Below are 18,767 nucleotides of genomic sequence, written 5' to 3'. Positions count from 1 at the left end.
TGTGAACCTAGCCTTAATGCTGGTTTTCCAGCACGATAATTTGACAGAAGCTGGCCTAATGACCAGCTTCTGTTGAACAGACAGGGTTACACACGTACCAAAATTCAGCTGGTTCCTGCTGAACCAGCTGAATTTTGATGCATGTATCTCCAGCTTAAATTTAACAATTTGATCGCTACAATCTGTAGATCAACCATCTCAAAAAAGATTTCCTGTACTGAGGAAACCATATATATTCTGACTGTGAACTAGCATTGCACACCTGTGCACTCATTCAGATCAATGTCAATGCTTTTAGCTGCAGGTCTCAGGCCAGCAATCAGCAGTGTTCCTGATCATGTGATCAAACGGCAGCCAATCACAGTGATCAAATGTGGGCTGGAAGTTTTCTGACAAATGTCTCCAGCCGGCAGATGGCATTTTGTCTCTCTCTGTGCACAAAGAGTTACATTGTTAGAAATCATGAGAATGTAATTTATTAAAAGTGTATCAAATGAAAGCCTTATATTTCCCTAAAAAATTAACTTACTGTATTTATTGGCGTATAACACTCACTTTTTCACCATGAAAATCGGGTGCAAATAGCGTGTGCGTGTTATACGCCAATACTTCAATTTTAGCTGCCTCGGAGGGGACAGGACGAGCGCCGTCAGATTACATACAATGAGAATCTCCTGTTTACATGGCGTCCTCTGTAATAGGAAGTCCCGTCTCCTGAGCCGCCATTGGACCACTGTTCTGTCTATCGTAGGAGAGTCTCACTGTATGTAATCTGTCGGTGCTCGTCCCACCCCCCTCCCTGTCCCCTTTAGGCTGTAGATGGCCATCGATCAGACAGCACTGATGGCATTGGTGAGGCTGCTGCATTGAAGGCATTGGTGAGGCTGCTGCATTGATGGCAATGGTGAGGCTACTGCATTGAAGGCACTGGTGAAGCTGCTGCATTGATGGCAATGGTGAGGCTGCTGCATTGATGGCAATGGTGAGGCTGCAGATGGGCATTGATCAGGCTGCATTGATGGCAATGGTGAGGCTGCAGATGGGCATTTATCAGGCTGCATTGATGGCAATGGTGGGGCTGCAGATGGGCACTGATCAGGCTGCATTGATGGCAATGGTGAGGCTGCAGATGGGCCCTGACCCTTATTTTGCTTCAAAGTTCCTTATTTAAAATGTAAGATTTTTTTCCTGAAACTTCCCTCTTCAAATGAATGTGCGTGTTATACGCCGATAAATACGGTAGTCATTGCCTAGTTTATCAATGCATACTAAAGCTGCTTAATTCACTATTTGCATAATATCTTTAATGACCTCTGCTCCTGGGCTGATATACAAATTTACATTATACATGCAATAAAAAATTAACTTTCCATTTCGTTCATATGCCCCTTCCTTGTAACCAGGACAACACTGTTTTGTATACTGTGTACTGTGTATACTGTGTACAAAATTACCATTTTTCTTTTCATGTGATTGTCTTGCTGCATTTCCCTGCACTGTTTTTTTACAGTAATGGGGCAGCTCATGTGATTATAGCAGGCAAACCCTCTACTGAGCTCTTAGGTAGAAGGAAATTAAAGAAAGGTTTTTTATTTCGTTTAGAAAACAGAAGCAGGTAAAAAAAAAATCTATTAAAGTATAACTTAAGGCAAAACTTTTATTTTAGTTTTGGATAGAGGGATTAGAACACCTGGCAGGTTTTTATTGCTGTCTGTGCCCTCATTAAAGAGATTTACCCTCTCTATTTGTCCTGTTTACCATTATCACTGAAAGTGAAAGTAAAAGAAAATCCCAAAGTTTGGGCTCCAACTTGTCTTGCATACACACGGTCACACAAATGTTGGCCAACGATTAAGAACGTAGTGACGTACAAGACGTACGTGATATCTCCATTACGAACGCTAGTTATATCTCCGGCTCGTACTTGATTCTGAGCATGCGTGGACTTTTGCCTGACGGACTAGTGTACACACGATCGGAAAGTCCCACAACAAACATTTGTTGCCGGAAAATTTGAGAACCTGCTAGCCAACATTTGTTGGCGGAAAGTCTGACAAGAAATGTTCTATGGAGCATATACACGGTCGGACTTTCCGCCAACAAGCTCACATCCAACGTCAGCATACCAAGACATTTTGGACAATTTCATGCTCCCAACTTTGTGGGTACAGTTTGGGGCTGTCCCCTTCCTGTTCCAACATAACTGTGCACCAATGCACAAAGCAAAGTCCATAAAGACATGGATGAGCGAGTTTGGGGTGGAGGAACTTGATTGGCCTGCAAAGAGTCCTGATCTTAACCTGATAGAACATCTTTGGGATGAAATAAAGCTGAGACTGCGAGCCAGGCCTTCTCGTCCAACATCAGTTGGTCAAACAGAATGGTCAAACGTTCCCACAGAACTACTTCTAAACCTTGTGGACAGCCTTCCCAGAAGAGTTGAAGCTGTTATAGCTGCAAAGGGTGGGTCAACTCAATATTGAACCCTACGGACTAAGACTGGGATGCCATTAAAGTTTATGTGCGTGTAAAGGCAGGCGTTCCAATACTTTTGGTAATATAGTGTATCTGATGTTGACAGGATTGTTTTGTTATCTCAACTAAAATGACAGAATAAAATGCATAATGTTCACATTTGTCTGGAGTGTAAACCTAACACGCAGATTTACTTTCTAAACGTTCCCATCAGCTTATATTCTGTTAGCCGCAAATGCATCACACTTTTCACTTGTCAATATGCAACCAAGGTATGGATCGGCAATTTCTGGGTTTTTATAAACGAATCTGTGGTGTGATAAGCAACAGTCATATTGTAACAAACTAGATTTCACAATGCATTACTAGCTGCAATACTGCCCTGAATTGTCAGCAGTGCCTCTCCATAAAGTCCACTGAACTGAGAACATTTTTATTAGATATGGTGCAGGTGACGTCACATACCAAGACAGCCTTTTCACCTCAGTCCACAAGTGGGGTCGGGTAATAAAGTATGGATTATCACGCCTCAGAGAAAAAAAAAAATAACAGCAAACCTCTGGCAGAAAATAGAAGGATTGAGGAGACGCTGTGAAAAATCATTTTTATGGCATGTTGTCAGTCTTTTATTATTAGCCTGTTAATTTCTCAAGTGATTAACATTCAACAGATTAATGTAAGCTGTTTTCCTTTTGTTCTCTTGTCCTCAAAGGTAAAGGATTTATAGAGAATGTGATCAATATAAAGGACATTAATCAGGTGACATTTTTGTTATTTCAGTCAATAATTATCCATTCAAACTGAAGACTGCTCTCAATAATGGTCAATTAGTGCAATGATTTCTCCTCGGAGTGATGATTTGGTGACTTTTGCTACTTTAGTCTTTGCCAGCAAACCATTATTGTTTTGAACAGGTGAATTAACATGCACGCTTGGATTGCTTGAATGAGTATATTGACACTAATGGCTATGGAAGAAGGTGCATCTTCCACCTTATCTGCACCTATCATGCACAGAGGAGAGAATATGAACAATATTTTTGCTGTCAGTATTACTGCCAAGCGCATGAGTACATGATAGAAGAGCTTTAAAGTACAATTGAACTTTCAGTTTAAATTAGCTAATTCAATTCTAGGTTCTTTTTAAAGCAAAAGGCGTATAACAATGAGTGGATGAACCCAATGACCTACCCTTCTTCTTTCTTGATGGCTAACCTTTTTATTTTAGACCCTGTTCAGTAGATATTATTGTTGTTACTTTGCCTCTAGCTTCCTCCTGTAACCGCATTGGGGGAGATTTACTAAAACTGGAGCACTCAGAATCTGGTGCAGATGTGCATAGCAGCCAATCAGCTTATAAATTCAGCTTGTTCAGTTAAGATTTGGCAATAAAACCTGGAAACTGATTGGTTTCTATGCAGAGCTGTACCAGATTTTGCACTCTCCAGCTTTAGTAAATAACCCCCATTGCATCATTATGCTTTTTTAGCAAGACAATTTACGTATTGTGGTCATCCCTGGTCACTACACTTGTACATAATGTTGTTACTTGATATCTCTTGCATGTAAACAGATGAAAAACAATAATGAAGAATGCATAAGACACAAAAGGTGTGCTACAGCCTGAGTAGAAAAGCCTGTTCCTTGACAGCATGCTGTAGAAAAGGACTTTTAATTTCTGTGTGAAAGCTGTGCTCTCTCTGCAAAGGTCCAACACATCCCTGCCAAGTCAGACTTACAGCTCCCCTATCTGCAGTGATCTTGAGCACAGAGGACAAGGGCCCTTCCCTATAGCATGCTGGTAGGGGAAGGGATTTACTACTCAGGATGTGGCTACTTTGTAAAGAACCTGTACTATAAAACATGGCACACCATTTGTTTTGATGCACCTCAAATTTGCTTAGCTGGTTTACCACTTGCCAACTGGGCCAATTCTTTTCTTTTTTTTGCTAGAAAATTACTTAGAACCCCCAAACAATTTATATATATAAGCAGAGACCAAAGTTAATAAAATGGCGGCCATTACAATTTTTTATGTCACAGCAATATGCGCAGCAATTTTTAAAATGCATTTAAAAAAAAAAAACACTTTCATGAATTAAAACAAAACACAATATTTACCCCATTTTTTGGTATAATGTGAAAGATGATGTTACGCCAAATAAATAGATACCTAACTTGTTACACTTTAAAATTGCGTGCACTTGTGAAATGGCGACAAACTGCGATACTTAAAAATCTGCATAGACCACGCTTTAAATTTTTTTACAGGTTACCATTGTAGAGTTACAGAGGAATTGGGCTAGAATTATTGCTCTCGCTCCAACGTTCACGGCGATACCTCATATGTGTGGTTTGAATGCCATTTACATATGCGGGTGCGACCTACGTGTGCATTTGGTAAAACATTTTTTTTAATTGATTATTATATTTTTACACTTGCCCTTTATTTTAATTTTTTTTAATTAATTTTTATTCCTATTAGGACATGACAGATCCTCTTTACGGAGATATCTGGGATCTCTCCTCCCTCTATGCTGGAAAGCCTGAGATCAATAAAAAAAACGATCTCAGGCTTTCCAGCAAAAAAAAAAGGGCAATGTTTACATCTGCCAACACCGGAAGTGATGTCATGATGTCACTTCCGGCCTCTGAGGATGATAGAGCTGGCCGGGGACCATTTGGTTATGATGGCTATGATGGCTTTTACATTGCAGGCTGAAAAAAAGATATCTGAATGATGCCTGCAGCTGCACCCATCATTCAGATATCTCCACTTCAAATCCAGGGTGTCATATGATGGCCTACGGTGGGCAAGTTTAAACTGAGAGATTGTTTAGATTTTAACTATTAAAATAATTGAAGATGGAAAATGGACCTAACACAGGAAAGACAAGAAATCTTTGCAGTTTATCGTCCAGCAGCCTAAATATACCTCAGGGTCAGTGGTTTGTAAGCAAAGGTTATAGAGTAAAGGATAAACCCAGGCAAATGGACACAGGAATCAATACAAGATCGCTTTGTAGGTAGAGTTGATTTCCCTTTGTGAACCATATTGATTTTTTTTCAACCTCAACAGCAAGCAGCGATCTATTCTTTCAAACATATAGAAGTTATTTAGCCTTCCACTGTGAATAATCTCATTTCTCATGGGTCACAATCTACGGCATAAACTACTGTCAAGTGACTTCCCCAGATGGATACAAATCTCATGGTCAGCCCAGGTTACCTTTACAAATGAGAATCAATAATCAAATGCAGAAACAACACATTTATGCATGTGTTTGTATATAGGTGTGTGTGTGTGTGTGTATAAGCCACAATAACTTCTACCAAATGCGTGACTCCGTGATCATAATTATTTTATTAGAAACTATACTCTTCATGGGTCACTCTGCATCAGTGCACCCAAACCAAGATGCTTTCTCCACTTTCCATGAAGAGGTCACAAGTAGATGTAGATTTATTACTATGTCCTTTTTAGCCCCTTCTGTTATTCAGCATCCACAACCTGTCCAAGACAGGTCCAGCACTACTCCTCTATCACTTGACTATCTATCACAAATTGTTCCATCCACTTGTCAATCTTTGTATCCATTGGCTAGTTCCTTCCTCATCGGTATAATTACAGGATCTATTCTGGTACTATTTATTACAGTATTATGCATACAATTGGCTATGCTATTTAAAGTCACCTTTACTATATATTACCATTTATAAACATCTAAACAGGTTAAATAATACATCACTGTTCTACTTTTAACTCTCTCCATGACAAGGAGGGGAAAGAATGGGCAGGTGTATATAGCTAAACTGAGTAAATTGCATTATTACCTAGAACTTTTAACTAGATTTGAAACCTCTTTACCAAATGTAATAACTTCTCTCTGCTAAACAGAGCATGTTCCAAAAAGTCTGACAAAGCAAATCATTGGGCAGGGCATCAACATACCATAACAATGTTCCTGTTCCTTAGGCCTATTTTGATGAGACTTTGACTTGACTATAACATTTTCCTCTTCTCTTTCCTCCGGTATTCACACGATCTCTGACGAGTCTTCCAGGTTGTCTAGGATCTCCACTAGCTCCAGGACTTCTGGAGTTCGCAGAAACTATACTGGGTGTGTCCTCTGACCAGAAGGGTATTTAAACACCAGCCTTTGAAGTGGCTAATCGACAGCTACCTGAGCGCTAAAGCACTATAATACTTATCTGCCAGATGCCTGTTGTCAGCCCGGATTGTTCTGACTACTCTCTTGCTTGCCATCTGTCAAAACTCTTACCTCTACCTGACTAGTCTCTCTTTTGTTACCTGCTTAGACCTTTTCTCAGATCTGAATTCCTTCCTGCCCTAATGCCTTGTGAATAGTCTCCGCATTGTAACCTTCTCATTCCAGCCACCCCTTGATGGGGTGAACTTGTTAACAACACCAGGTGCAGAAAACAGGTGACCACTAGGTTCCTGGCCCATCATCATTGCTTGTAGGGTGCTCTTGTGAAGACCAACTGTCATATAGACCCCGTGCCTCCGGTGAGCTTCTGTCACCTGCCAGGGGGCAGTTCCAACTCCTTTCTTTTTCACTTCCTGTGTTTTGCTTTCTAACCAGTGCCAGTGTTTGTTATGCAAAGGGCCAAGCAGTATAACTTTACTTTGCATTGTCTTTCTTTTTTGCAATTTATGTCGGGTGCTTATTATATAGCACAATCAATTTATTTATATATAGATATATATATATATATATATATATATATATATATATATATATATATTATTATACATTCACATCAGTTCCTGCCCTTAAGAAGCTTCCAATTTAGAGTCCCTAACTCACATTCACTCACACATACTATGATACTAGGGCCAATTTGCCTACCAGTGTGTCTTTGGAATGTAGGTAGAAACTCACGCAAGCACAGGGAGGACACGCAAACTCCATGTAGGTAGAGCCATGGTTGGGATTCAAAATTCTACAGCACAGCCAGACACAATTATTACAAACTATTTTTGAAGAAAACATGGTTTAAAATATTTGCAAAGCTTTATGCACACACTTGCTAGTGCAGAAAATCTCAGCTCCACAGCTTCCTGACTTGGCTATGCAAATTGTGACTTTATCAGAGACATTATTTGCCTCCAGCATTAAAGTTCTCGGGCCTGCTAACAAGTAGTTCAGACTTCAGATATTGCACGGTGGGGTAATAACACATGTCCATTATCGGTAAGTGGAGAATTTCCTGCAGGCTGGGTGAAGCGTATGTACAGCCGCAGGTTTGTGCTGATAACACTCCATCAGCTACTTGCTACTGCTAATAACCAAAGGCTGCTTTCAAAGAAGTGGAATCAGCAAGGTGAATTTTAGTGTTTGTCTTTCTATAATGAAGAAAACATTTCTTAATAATGACTATATAAGTAGCTGTATATTTATGTAATAGCCCTACCAGTGTGTACTCATATGAGCCTATGTATCATTGTCCTCTGTAGAGCGTTCTAATACAGTTCAGTGTTAATGCCTTGACCCTGTACAGTGACAATGATAAATGGGGTCAGCCTGTTTTCTAAGCACATATGATAAATTAGCCATGCGTTCAACAAGTGAACTAGCACAGAGAGGGTCTGCAATTGCAAATTGGTATTTACATATTTACACATCAGACATTAGCTCTATAGGCTCTCTCTAATCCAGACAGCCTTTCCCCCTATATAATGACTGTTATCTTGATAATAAGGATTCCTGGGTGCTCCCCTCTCTAACCACAACCCAGGAACACAATTAGGATTAAAGGCTTTAACTCAAACCAACCATGTAATGTACGTGCTCGTATGACTGTTATAGGGACATTAGCTTGTCAGCTCCATGGAAACCAATGGAGGGTTTGGTCTACTCTGTAAACATGCATTATGTTGGCCATATATACAGTATATATATATATATATCTACACAGTTTATATACTGTATATTTAAATAAATAAATATGATTATTTAGCTCTTTCCACATCCTCATGCACTTATGCCAACGACATATTTGCTAAATTTGTTGCCCGGTTTTGGTTTTTCATGAGTGCTCTCCCACCACTCTGTCTAGCTACTAGGAGCGGAGATGCTGCCCTGACAGAGGCCTATAGACTCTGCCCATTTTACAGTGCTTGATGATTGGCCCAGCGCTGCCCCATGCTCCGCAATACAGAGAAGTAATATTGGCCCAGCACTCTCACATGCTCTTCCATACCCAAAAGTACCCAGAGGTATTTTCTTTGTTCCTGGCAGTTGAACAGTGGAAGATCCAATGTGATGATAAAGTAGTCAAAGAGCAAGAGTAAGTAAAAACATTGTAGCATTTATTAAAAAGACAAATATCCACACAATAGTGTGCTACTTAATCATTCACTAGAAACCAGTGTGTGTGCAGATGGAGCTCTGGGATGGCTAGATTGCAACAACTGACAGATACTGACATGGAAGACCCGCCGACATGATGGAGCAACAGCGGTGTCCACAGCCATTCTCTACGAACAAAGCAACACCGGGGGTTGAGCAGGGGGCATGCACAATGTGTTTCGGAGGACCCTGACTCCTTTGTCAAGTACAGGCAATGATGGAGCAGGAACAACATTTATACCGGCAGCTGCGACCTGCTGAAGTGAAAAGGGAAGAATGGGCGGGAATTGTCCATATAATGACAGGTTCAAATTGGCCAATCAGCAGGAAGGGTCAAGAATGCATGCCAGTGGGAGCAGCCAATGGTGGAGTAGGAGCGGCTTTAATACAGGCAGCTGATGAGAGAAAATGAAAGCTGGACGAGAACTGTTAGTATAGTGACAGCTTCAAAATGCCAGTCTGCAGGAGACACACCAATGGGGAGAAAAAAAAGGGGGGGTAAGAGAACAAAGTCAGGGGACATACAAAAACGAAGCCCACGAAGGCATGTGAAAAGTGAAATACAAAAATAAAAAGTAAAAACTTAGCAAGGGGAAACAAGGCAGATTGGAAACCAATTGATAAAAAACGAGCAGCAGATCCCAAAAAGGAGACTGAACCAGACTGAGGCTCCATTCACACTTGTACGACTTGTTGTGCAACTTTAAACATCAAAGTCGCATGGCAAGTCGTTCCCCATGTTTTCCAATGATAACCATTTATATAAGTGGGACTTGAAGTTGCAGCGACTTCAAAGTAGTTCATGCACTACTTTGGTCTGACTTTCATGCAACTTGAGGGCCATAGACTTCAATTTTAACCCTCAAAAGTTGCATGAAAGTCATATCTGAATGTTATACAATGCAACAGTTGTCCATTATCACTGGTCAAAGCCAAAGTTGTATCCAAGTTGCACCCATCCAAAGTTGCATCAAAGCTGCACTCCAAAGTTGGCGCAACTTTGGAGTCGTACAAGTGTGAATGGAGCCTTAATGCTCGAGATGCATAGGCAAACACACAAAACAGTAATAGATGGGATATACATTATATATATATATATATATATATATATATATATATAAGATTAATACATATACAGTACTTTGCTACAATGTAAAGTAGTGAGTATAACAGTGTAAATTTGCTGTCCCCTCAAAATAACTGAACACACAGCCATTAATGTCTAAACCGCTGGCAACAAAAGTGAGTACACCTCTAAGTGAAAATGTCCAAATTGGGCACAATTAGCCATTTTCTCTCCCCTGTGTCATGTGACTCGTTAGTGTTACAAGGTCTCAGGTGTGAATGGGGAGCAGGTGTGTTAAATTTGGTATTATCGCTCTCACTCTCATACTGGTCACTGGAAGTTCAACATGGCACCTCATGGCAAAGAACTCTGAGGATCTGGAGAAAAAGAATTGTTGCTCTACATAAAGATGGCGTAGGCTATAAGAAGATTGCCAAGACCCTAAAACTGAGCTGCAGCATGGTAACGAAGACCATACAGCGGCTTAACAGAACCGATTCCATTCAGAACAGGCCTCGCCATGATCGACCAAAGAAATTGAGTGCAAGTGCTCAGTGTCATATCCAGAGGCTGTCTTTGGGAAATAAATGTATGAGTGCTGCTAGCATTGCTGCAGAGGTCGAAGGGGTGGGGGGTCAGCCTGTCAGCACTCAGACCATACGCCGCACGCTGCATCAAATTGGTCTGCGTGGCTGTCGTCCCAGAAGGAAGCCTCTTCTAAAGATGATGCACAAGAAAACCTGCAAACAGTTTGCTGAAGGCAAGCAGACTAAGCACATGGATTACTGGAACCATGTCTTGTGGTCTGATGAGACCAAGATAAACGTATTTGGTTCAGATGGTGTTAAGCGTGTGTTGCGGCAACCAGGTAAGGAGTACAAAGACCAAGTGTGTCTTGCCTAAGTCAAGCATGGTGGTGGGAGTGTCATGGTCTGGGGCTGCATGAGTGCTGCTGGCTCTGGGGAGCCACAGTTCATTGAGGGAACCATGAATGCCAACATGTATTGTGACATACTGAAGCAGTGCATGATCCCCCTCCCTTCGGAGACTGGGCCGCACGGCAGTATTCCAACATGATAACGACCCCAAACCTCCAAGAAGACCACTGCCTTGCTAAAGAACCCTAGAGTAAAGGTGATGGACTGGCCAAGCATGTCTTCAGACCTAAACCAGGACTCCAGTGGCAACCTGTGTAGCTCTGGTTAATCCATGCCCGAGAGGGTTAAGGCAGTGCTGGAAAATAATGGTGGCCACACAAAATATTGACACTTTGGGGCCAATTTGGACATTTTCACTTAGGGTGTACTCACTTTTGTTGACAGTGGTTTAGACATTAATGGCTGTGTGTTGAGTTATTTTGAGGGGACAGCAAATTTACAATGTTATACAAGCTGTACACTCACTACTTTACATTGTAGCAAAGTGTTATTTCTTCAGTGTTGTCACATGAAAAGATATAATAAAATATTTACAAAAATGTGAGGGGTGTACTCACTTTTGTGAGATACTGTATGTATGACAATAGGATCTTAAAATATAAAAAACACACACATTACTCTTATAGAAACTGAAGCCAATGTGCACATGGCCCTAGATTTGGACAAACTTTAAGGTGGAACTTCATCCAGAACCTTAGTTTTGGATAAAGTAGAGAAGGGTTAGCCATTCTTCTCCTCTTGTCCTGGTAAAAGCTATAAATATCATATACACCAAGGACATTTTTGCTGTTGTCTGCAGCCTTTGTACTGTATCCATGACTGGTCTTGAGCACCTCTACAGACTGTTAACTAATGTTTGTGCTAGTTAAATGATGTAATACCATTTGGCAAGCAGGAATAGACAGATCCCTAAATATCCAATATCTATGGCACCCTAAACTCCAGCTGCCTAGGCAATGACAGAAAAATAAAACCATTTAAAAGAAGGGGAATTGGGGGATTGGAGTGACAGAATGCAAACCTGAACTTTGCAAGACCAGGCACCTTCTTCCTTTAACTTCCATCAGACTGAAAAGAAGATCGGGGCATAAGGCTGGCCATACATCATACAATATTCTTGTACAATGTTCTTTCAGATTTACCAAAATCATATAATAGGTGGTCAAACCTAAATACTTTCAATTTGTATGGAATCAGGCAGGCCCTTGCACTACATAATACAAGAAAAACAAAAGGGTAATATCAGCGCCAAATTAATAATGCCTAATCATCTGTTAGGTGTTGCCAAATAACCAAACACAGCATTCACAAAACTACTTGCACCACATTATTGAAGGTAAAGCTAAAGGAAATTGCATAAGAAAATTACATAATGTATGGCCAGCTTAAGATAAACTGTATGCTGTTGGGAGACACGTGCTTGAAAACGTTTGCTATACAAGGTATAAAACATATAATAGGGACTGCATTCATGCAGCTTCCTTTGCATGCAATGTGTTACACGATCCCTGCTTTGCTCTGTGTAAGGGACCTTTCAGGTGCACAACACTGGCCAGCCGTCTGTAAATTACATGTTATTATTATTGGACTCATGCAGATGATTTCTGCTTGAGCTTCTAACAAACTACAATAAATGTGTTAAGTTGCACCTCGAACAGCCTCGCCAGCTATTTAAGACTTTCTTTCTTTTTAGGTAGCTAGACTGTTGCGATGTGCATAAATGCTATTGCTTAAGCAAAGCCAGCAATGCTACAAACCACTGTCTGGTCCAGTGGCCTGAATAGCCTCATTTAATCAGCAGGATCATTTCTGGCATATAGGACAACTAGTCATTCTGGAGGCACCTGCTGCCTGACACCATGGAACACTGTCTCTATTATAGAAGTGCGCCAGGGGAGGGATTAACTGGCATTACCATGACATCTTCTGGATCCAGGAACTTCTATTTCTATATGTTCTAAATAACTCTGGCTAGAACAAATCTTTGATACACAGGGATGACAGCCCTTGGTTGTGTTTATGCTTCTGGCTGCAATTTGCCCAGAATGCAAAGGAGATCCCTATCCAAAGAATGGGCTTACTATGAGATTGATCTGGAATTAAGAGGTTTACTGTAAATTATCACACTAAGCTGACACAGGATAACCATAACAAGTTTTATGGGGATTTTTTATGGGTTTTACAGGCAATGTCTATTAATGTTAGAAAATATGACTTTCCTGAAAGTGTAGAAAATTCTAGCTACTTGGAGATTGGGTGTTTAAAGATGGTTGCAGTACAAAAATATCAAATAGGAAAACCACTTAAGACACTCAGACAGGATGTGATTCCCTACTGGGTCTTCACCGATATACAGAAATCCGACAGGAGTGTCAGAGGGTTGGTTAGTTAGTCTTCCCAAATCCTTTTTTTTCTAGTTTCCATTCATTTTTTATTGTGGTTTATATATATATATATATATATATATATATATATATATATATATATATATATATATATTTATATTGTTTATTATATCGCCTTCTGAAGTTTTTGGTTCCCTTTGTGTTGCTTTTATACAGGATAACAAAATTGTGCTAGGCAAATGCAGGTTTTTTTTGGCTCACTTCCTAAAGGTGGTCCATGCATGCCTTACCAGGAAGTCCCAGTGCTGGAAAACATGCATTTTAGTGTCTGTCTGGGACCTTTACCTTGTTCAGTTTGGGCCAACATTATTATTGGGAACTGACTGTTGTAGGATGGCAATCCATGGCTCCTGAAGGGAAGGCCAGCAGTTTTCCCAGAAAATGACTCCATGGAACGTAATTGAACGGATTCCATGGATAGAATTGAGATTGTGACCCCGCTGCCCCTTCTATCTACTTGGTCCAATCAGAGAATGCCTTGTTCCAATTTAAAAATGCATGGTGTTTTGGAAGGTCAGCACTGTCAAAAGAGTGACCCCCTGTGGTCAGTATGTAGTGGGTCAGCTGAGGACCCAAAAGATCACGACTATGACTGTATGTAGTGCCGATCATTACCGTGATTTTCAGATTCCCCAGCGCCCCCCCCCCCAGGTATGTGATATCTGCACTAACATTGGTCAAAGCTGGACAGATGCAAGTATACAATAAAGGTCATACTTGGAGTTCAGCTTTAATATATGTAACGACAGAATTCAGTACAAGCCTTTTTTTCTCTCCACAATTACATATGACCAAGCTGAGCGTTGGCACATCTGAGCCCACACAGGGGATTTTTCACGCATGCGCAAAGAAAGGTAAGGTTTCAGCTTAGCCTGGTATCAGTCTTTACGCATGTTTGGGAAACCCTGCATGTGTGCAAATGGCTAAGGAAATCTCTTTTGGTATCCGAGCCTTGCTGCACATCTGCACATGCGCACGGGAAATGTCTCGCCTAGGCACAAAGTACTTTTTATAAATAAATAGATAGATAAATAATGTCCATTTCTAAAAAATAAAGGCGGGAGGAGGCAGTGTAGCAAAACATGACATGAGAGATCCTGTTCCCTTATAGCAGGTTAAACAGCACAATGCTTGTGCTGTCTAACCTGTCCCTCTGTAAGCTGTAAAAAACCTGGCTGATCCTGCCAGTTCCTGTGTCCCCCTGTCTCTGCTGGCCACGGTAATCAGGGCTGCTGAGCTCTGATTACCGTGGTCAGTTTATCTGCCTCTGCCATCCGCTGCTCTCCTTTCTCCCCCTCCCTGCCTGTCAGCTCCTGTGTAAGTGTTTGTTGAAGACGAAGCCACTGAATACCTTTTTTCAGATATCTTTAGGCTGGTCACGTGACTCCCAGCCGCTGTCCTCCCCCATCTAAGGGCTACAGCGGGAGGGGCTGAGTGGCCAGCACAGTGGTCACGTGACCTCTCTGGATGACGTCAGAGGGAGATTTCGGCTCCTCCCACTGTTGCCCATAAATCTGAGTAGGAGAGCGGCCAGGAGTCACGTGAATATGGATATGTTTAAATTTTTGGAGAATAGGGATAGTGTCACTTTAAGGCATAATAAAGGCATAATAAAATAATGTAAATAAAAGATGACCGTTTCGAGCACCCCTGACAATGTTATAATTGAACCAACCCTTGTCACTGTTACATTTTCTGGACAGCTGGGTCTTTAATGTCAATGTGGAGGCAATTATACTTAAAGGCACTTGAATCTAAAAAGTACAGACGTCATGATAATCTGGCATAAATTTGTGCCATAATACTTGAACCTTGTAATAAAAACATTAACAATTGACTCTTCATAAACACTAGAAGTAATCATGCGGCACATAGCTGTAACATTTCTGCACTGGAAAGAGTCGTTTAGACTATTGCTAGAGTTGTATTCCGAGTAATAGTTTAGGATCTTTTGGTTAACTATTAGTTCTATTATTATTTAAAACATACAAAATGACTTCTGTGACCTACAAATAAGAGGTTTTAGAAACATTTGTTATTTCTATTTCACCTTGAATTATCAGCGACTGCATTGTGACAATTTATTGACTCAAGACGACAATGACTATTGTACAAAATATCGCAGGTAAAGCAGTATTAATCCCACAAACATTTATTATATTGCAGCTTACCAATTCTTAGATGTGATGGCTGCATTTGTTTTCTTTTTTAGGCTTTGTTGTCTTTATTTTCATCTGGTAATCCAACCAGTAAACCTGTTTTTCAAAAGCACAAGCTCTCTTTCAAATGTATCAGTTTACAGGGATGGGATAAACCATTTAACACTGGGATGCTCACAATGATCAGCTTTTATTTTTGTAAAATCTTTATCCCAAAAGAAAAAAAACTGTTTCCTGTAACTTACAAATTAAACCAGTGCAGCGCAACAAAATTAAATATACATACACATATATATTATAATGGTATGTGAAGGTCTGATAGTGCTATTCCAAAGTTCTCTGGGACTTCCTATTAATTTATATAAAGTCACAGAGGACTTTGCAATAGCACTATCAGACCTTCACATACCATTACAATATATATGTACATTGAATTTTGATGCGCTGCACTGGTTTAAGTTGTCATTTTCAGAAAAGTGTTGTGAAATCGCTATAGAGTGTACAACTAGCAACTTTTTTGATACATTGTTGATTTTATTATAGATTTTTACGATAGTGGGGGTTGCGCTGATTGTATATAGAGTTTTTACAATGTTTGCTATAACTGCTTATGAAGTATTAGCTTCAATTTGTTAGTGTATTTAAACCTGCTAGTAAATGTAAAAGAGAAGCGCAGGATTAAAAAAAAACAAAAAAAAAATCATACTCACTTCCGATGCTGCAACTATACCTCACCACCTCTAAGACCGAGAACTAAGCGATCAAAGACCACTGATCGCTCAGTTCTTGGTCTTCACTAACTGTCAGTCTCTCTGCTCTGCCCCTCCAGCGCTCACTGGAACGGCAGGCTGTGGAGAGTGTGGAAGCAGCCAGCTCAGGCTCTCAGTGGTGCTGAGAGGCTGAGCCAGCTGCTGCTCAGGTATCTGGGTGGATCCCGACACTAAAGTCAGGATCCCTCCAAAGTCTTGACTCTGGCTGAAAGACGTCAGCCAACAGCAGATTTTAGCCCACTGTTGGCTGAATATGGATCACAGGAGTACAGAACTAAGTGCACTCCTGTGACCCACAGGAGAATTATAGCCAAAAAGAGCTTTGACTAAACTTCTTTACCACTCTCCCAGACTGACAATGCTGCTGTCCAAAGGTGCCCCCTGTGCTCCTTCATCCAGAGTGTAGGCACTCTAATACAGGAGGTGTGTTACTGGACAGATCACCAGATGAAAACAGAGGGGGAAAAAGCCTAAAAAAGGAAAACTAATGCAGCCATCACATCTACAGCCACCACATCTATTGACTGGTAAGCTGAAATATATCACATTTTTGGTTTTGAGTTTAATACCTCTTTAAAAGGACTGAATCAAGAACAGTTCTGTCCTGTAAATGGTTCTGATAATTGATAGTGAGGATTGCAATAACACAAATTAATTTTTTTGTTATTACAGGTATTTATATAGCGCCTATAATTTATGCAACACTTTACACATTGTACATTCACACCAGTCCCTGCCCTCAAGAAGTTAAAATCTAAAAATTTATATACACACATACTAAGGCAAACATATGTCGGAACCGGCATGTCTTTGGGGTTTGTGAGAAAACCAGAGTACCTGGAGGAAATCCACACAAAGGCAGGGAGAACGTGCAAACTGAAATGGTAACAGGTAGTAATAGCACACAAGGAAATAAAAGACAGGTTTGCCTGTACATCCTAAACAAAACAGTGTGCAGACTGCCTGGTCTGGTTTTGTCTGGTCTACCCAAAACTAGTAAAGAGATTACTAGCTTTATGCCCGTTAGCTTTGTTTTTAACCACTTGACCTCTGGAAGATTTACCCCACTTCAGGCCATGTTTTGCAATACGGCGCTGCATTATGCCGCGTACACACGAGCGGACTTTACGGCAGACTTTGCCGGCGGACTTTTCGACGTACTTTACGACGGACTTTCTGAATGAACGGACTTGCCTACACACAATCCACCAAAGTCCGTCGAATTCGTACGTAATGACGTACGACCGGACTAAAACAAGGAAGTTCATAGCCAGTAGCCAATAGCTGCCCTAGCGTGGCTTTTTGTCCGTCGGACTAGCATACAGACGGCGGACTTTTCGACCGGACTCGATTTCAACGGATTAATTTAAAACATGTTTCAAATCTAAGTCCGTCCAACTTTTGAGAAAACAAAGTCCGCTGGAGCCCACACACGATCGAATTGTCCGACCAAATCCCGTCCGCCGGGCAAAGTCTGCCGTAAAGTCCGCTCGTGTGTACGCGGCATAACTTTAACTGACAATTGTGTGACACCCAAATAAAATGTATGTCATTTTGTTCCCACAAATAGAGCTTTCTTTTGCTGGTATTTGATCACTACTACGTCTTTACATTTTTGTGCTATGAACATAAATATATTTTTGCTATAAAACATATCCAATAAAAAAATGTCTAATTTCTTCATAAATTTAGGCCAATATGTATTCTGCTACATATTTTTGGTAAGTGTATATTGATTGGTTTATGCAAACGTTATAAAGTCTACTAACTATGGTATATATTTATGGATTTTTTTTTTTTATACTAGTAATGATCAGAGATTTATAGCGGTACTTCAACATTGCTGCAGACAATCGGACACTAACTGACATTTTTGACACTTTGTGGGAACCAGTGACACTAATACAGTGATCAGTGCTAATAATATGCACCGTCACTGTACTAATGACACTGGCTGGGTGTACAGGCAAGGGCTCCTTTATCAACAGCCCTTGCCCCGTGGTTGTTGGGGTCTGCAGGCAGAATCTGGAAGCCCCCTTTAACAAGGGGGACCCTCAGATCCCGCACCCCCCGTGTGAATTGGTAATGGGGTACAAATGTACCCCTACCTTTATCAACATACTGTTGATAAAGGAGTGCGGCCAGTACACCCCAGCGCGCCTACGCAAGAAACGCGTCCACTACTGGTGGCGTCATCCCCTGCAGCCTACTGTTCCCTGCGCCTCGTCTCGAGTTTGTCTTCCGGAGCCGGCATAACTATCTTAACGGCGTACACCTCTCTGACCAGACTGTTTTGACAGAGGAACTACAAGGCCCAGGACTCAGGATCACCACCGTGACATAACCATGTCTATACTTTTATGCCTATTACTTTCTGCTGAAATGTGAGTTTGACTAATTCATGTTTATTAAAGCTTGTTAAAAACGACTGCGCCCAGAGGAGCCTCTCTCCTTTTATTTTGCAGCTCCCTGGAACATGGTTTCTGTTCTAATATGATGGCAGCCCTGCTTGCTCTGGACTTTTAACCCCTTCTCACCATCCGTACATAGATTTATATAGACTGTGTATATAAAACAA

General features: G+C 40.9%; 1 protein-coding gene across 1 annotated transcript in view; it reads right to left on the bottom strand.

Annotated features, from left to right (window-relative positions):
• The window catches only part of ADORA2B (adenosine A2b receptor), a 144,430-nt gene that overhangs the window by 8,471 nt on the left and 117,192 nt on the right, over positions 1-18,767 (bottom strand). The window lies entirely within an intron of this gene.

Source organism: Aquarana catesbeiana, linkage group LG02 (assembly GCF_042186555.1).
Source record: "Aquarana catesbeiana isolate 2022-GZ linkage group LG02, ASM4218655v1, whole genome shotgun sequence".
NCBI classification, from domain to species: domain Eukaryota; kingdom Metazoa; phylum Chordata; class Amphibia; order Anura; family Ranidae; genus Aquarana; species Aquarana catesbeiana.
The sequence above is the reverse complement of the archived record's forward strand: the minus strand, read 5'-3'. Positions and strand labels throughout refer to the sequence as shown.